Genomic DNA, 4,701 nt, shown 5'->3' on the forward strand with positions numbered 1-4,701 from the left:
ACAGGTAAGCTAAACTTCAAAAGTATTCTTACTATGTTGTTATTGAAAGGTCCAACCTGTGAAGACATGCCTTCACTTTTATAGATCCGTAAGAGCTGATTATTGAGTTGGCGGAGGGTGGCGTGATGCGCGAAAGGAGCGTTTGCAAAGGTTGTTTGCAAAAAATGCTTTATTTTTGTAGTTCCGCTAAGAGACACTAGTAGGGCACAGACTGCATACATGCACCAGCAATGCTAAAGCTACCTAAAGAACTACAGAATTCCCCTTTAAATAGTACATGAAATACTTCCCTATAGTATGCAAAAAAACAGTACGCCAGAATGTCACAGAATTCATAAAACAGTATGCGATGACCTAGTATAGATGACCTACTACTTCCACCAGGATTTTGAAGTGCACATTCGATGGACACTTTACTATCCCATGAGGCCATGAGGATTTATGAATAAGTGTGTTTGACTTGAAGAGGCACTGCACAGACCAACTTGTGTATGACATCAAAGTACCGCGAGAGTGATTCAAAAGTATATTTAGCCTTCTGCTCTCTAATTCGTACTTGCAATACTTTGATGGCATACACTGATCGGTCTGTGCAGTGCCGCTTCAAGTTGAACACACCAATTGGCAGTGAAGTAATGCAAATGACGCTGGTAGCTCACGTGATATTATGTGTATTTTATGTGAGGCTTCCAGTGTCATCCACTTCCAGTTATTTTGCAGGGAACAAAACAGGTCATTATGCTGCTTGAAATGGCAAGTTACTGGTATTTCTTGTCATATTATTTTAAAGTATTGTCTCTCTCTCTCTCTCTTTACTCCACTTTGTTATTCAGCTGAACAATTGGCATGTTGTTAAATAACAGTACAATCAATTGGACGCACAGTAATTATATCCTTCACAGCCTTGTTTTCATTCCTGAAAAAAAAAAAATATATATATATATATATATATATAAGATAAGACTTGAGACTCTTCAGACCAAACAATCAATGAGAGCAATATTACACATCAGCAGAATGGAGGTGTCTGTAAACATTTTAAAGATTTAAAAACACAAAAATGTCAAAAATCAACAAAATGGACATACATTTCAACCAGTGCTCTTTGATTTCTATGTTCTTAAGTGTCTCATAGCTCAACAACTTGTTTGGTCAATTCACTAAAAATAAAGAACTTACTTAAAATAATTCAAATGATAGCCATCAGTCAACTGCTGAGAAACTTTCGAATGGAAAACTTTTCTCTGGTCATTCAGGGTGCTCACAGTGCGTATAACTGCAGGTGACACGGAATGGGTTATTAACAACAGTCTCTCGGCTTTTTGAAACACTTCCAGTTAAATAACTGAAAATTAGTATCACTCAAAAACGATTTAGGCCTGTTTCTTATCTGTTTCACTTATGTATGATTGACAAATATGCATCACATTAAAGTTAATTAGTTTATTTTAAAACGGTGTAATCCAGTTGGATGGAAATTGTATATGCAATTCAAATACATAAATATTAAATTGAGGCCTACATATTTTTGGTTGTCTAACTTGTTGAAAGGCTTGAAACTTAACAATGTGCTAAAAAAATATGCATAAACCCAGAGTATGTTGCCTCCCACCACACACCACAGATACAGATAACAATGTCAATATACAAGAAACACTGGATTCTTATGATATTAAATGATGCAGGTTACATTAGGATGATTAATTTATTTTCAGCATGCACATCTGGTTCAGGGTGGACAAGACCACGGTCAGATTAGGATGTTTCCCATTAAAGATGTGTGTGTTTGTGTATTTCTCTGCATGCACAAGTACATGTTTATCAGGAGCGTGTGTGGGCTGTCAGTTTTGACTGTTATCCCTTCAGATTCACGATGCAGCTTGTAAACTCCAGATTCTCAGGGAGTTGACAGACAGTAAGGCAACTTACACAGACAACAGCAACACAAGAAATCATCACGCACATCATGATCCAGCTATGCCTGGCCTCATTAACCAACCGATACACAAAAGAGACACTGTAAACACCACGTGCCTGAGTCATAAGCACATACTGTGCTGATTAAGTTCTATTGCGAGGAATATAACACAAAAACATTTATATGATAACCACATCTATGATTACATTTATCAGTCTGAGGATTTCAAGTGGGTTTTCTTTTTTTGAGGAGGGGGACAAGTCAAAGAGTTGTTAATTCGGTACGATCTTGATTTTTTTATTATTTATTTTTTTGAAAGCAATTAACACTGTTATTAACACATAAACGTTAAAATTCTATTCCAAATAAATGCTGTTCTTTTGAATTTTCTATTCAGTCGCATCACAGTTTCCACAAAAATATGAAGCAACACAGCTCTTTTCAAGAGTGATAATAAGAAATGTTTCTTGAGCCACAAATTATTAAAATAATTTCTGAAGGATCATGTGACACTGAATACTGGAGTAATGGCTGCTGGAAATTCAGCTTTGACATCATAGGAATAAATTACTTTATAAAATATATGATTGGAATGCACTTAGCAAAAACACAAAGGAAGATATTTAAAAAATTTATTAGTAATCCCCCCCCGCCCCCCCATTGAAAGTGATTGGGGTAAAGTGTTGTTTTGGACCCCATTGACTTCCATTGTATGGGCAAAAACAGTTGAAACATTCTTCAAATAATCAGCTTTTGTTTTCCACAGAAGAAAGAAAGTCTCTGAACAACATGAGAGTGAAAACTATGCCTTTAAGTTACAATGTGCAGTAATTAAAATGTGGTCACTGAATTTATGTACAATATGTTCATTGCTATTTTTTTATTTATTTTTTTGCTGGTCTTACATGAAAGTTTTATCACTTCACTGGTGCCAGAACTTGAAAAGGTGAGGAAAATTTCCTTATCCACTTTTACAGATGACCTTGCAAGGTCTTAAGTGCACATCTTTAAGCGAAAGCCCATTCATCTCCTTTGATCATACTGCAGAAAGCTGGACTGTGGCTTTAGATGTAGCCTGTGTAAACGCAAGGAGACTTACAGATCTGAAGCACAGAAACACAGCGAGTTTGCCAAGATGAATGAACGTTTGCACAGGTTAATATAACAATACGCTACGCAAGTACAATCATAAAACATTTGCATAGCTTGTTTTAATGTGTTTGGGAAAATTTGCAGCCACGGTTTGAAAAAATGCCTCAACATGGAAACTTTTACTTAGGTGGTCCCATTCTGTTGATACCAAGTGTTTACTAAGCCCCGCTAAGGATCGCGGTACAGGAAGATGGACAAAAAAGACAAAGTGTCTCATTGCACAACCACATGAGTGCAGTGCCACACACATTCACCCATGTTTGCATTCACATCCTGCATCTAAAATACCACACGTAAACACCAAATTGGCATACGAACTGAAGTCCTCTACACCCATCCCCCTTCTATCATTCTCTCATCCTGACATCTACCTGTCTCCTCCTGCCAATCTCCAATCCTTGCCCTTGGATGGGGCTGGGTGTGTGTTTACATGACAGATTGGGCCCCAGTAGGAACCATAATTGCATCATTTCATGGATCCGAGTCAGAAGTGAAGATTCAAGGCCTTGGAGAGAGTTACTCTTTTAAGCTAATCTGCCATATGCAATATGCTAGAGTGCTTGACAAAGAGAGATTAGTTCTACTATAGGTAAAGCCTGGAAGATAGCATGGAGCTGTTGACATGTAGGGTATAGCCCTACCCTGTGTACTGGTTTAATTGCGGTTTCCTGAAGTCTAAAGGGAATAAGTTCCAACTTTATATTAAGTGGACTTAACTACTATGTACTTACATTTAAATTAATCATTTGGTACAATGCACTTATTGTGTACATACATGTTTTTAATTAAAAAAAATGCCTGCATGTAATTAATTTCTGTAATTGCATTTATAATTACACTGTTGACCCATCCCTTACACCTAAACCCACCCTTAAACCTACCCAAACCACCAAACCTGTCCCTAACCTCACCCATATCCCACCTCAATAGCAGCAAAAGTGTTTTGCAATACAATATGAACACAATAAGTACATTGTACTTATTTTTTGATGTAGGTACATAGTAGTTAAGGCCACTTAATATAAAGTGGGACCGGGAATAATATATATAAATCTGTCAAATTCTTATTTACTCACCCTCATGTCATTCTAAATGATTATCTTTCTTCTGCAGAACACAAAAGAAGATATTTGTAGAATCTTTCAGCTGTTTTTTTTTTCCATATAATAAAGATCAATGGGCTCCAAAAGCTTCAAGATTAAAAAAGGACATAAGGATTGCTTAAAAGTAATCCAAACAACTCCTGTGGTTTAAATGCAAAGTTTTCTGAAGCGATACCATAACTTGGTCATGTGATCATGGATCATGTTCACTCAAGAACCAATGAGGTTTGATTTTTATCAATGTTTGACCACAGAGACCTTAGTCAGGCTAGACGCCAAATTAAACGAGGATGTGAGGGATCGACTTAGTCTTTACAATGGCACGCACTGTACGAAAGTCCGAGATCATGTAATTTTCTCAACTCACAATTTTCAAAATGGTTTAATGGAGTTTTGGTCTACTGAAAGTTTCGGTCCCACTTAATATTAAGTGGCCTTAATTACTATGTACTTACATAAAAAAATAATTACAATGTACTTAGTGTTCATATTGTGTTGCAAAACACTTTTGCTGCTATTGAGGTGGGA

Source organism: Sinocyclocheilus grahami, unplaced genomic scaffold (genome assembly GCF_001515645.1).
Source record: "Sinocyclocheilus grahami isolate Dianchi unplaced genomic scaffold, SAMN03320097.WGS_v1.1 scaffold255.1, whole genome shotgun sequence".
NCBI classification, from domain to species: Eukaryota; Metazoa; Chordata; class Actinopteri; order Cypriniformes; family Cyprinidae; genus Sinocyclocheilus; species Sinocyclocheilus grahami.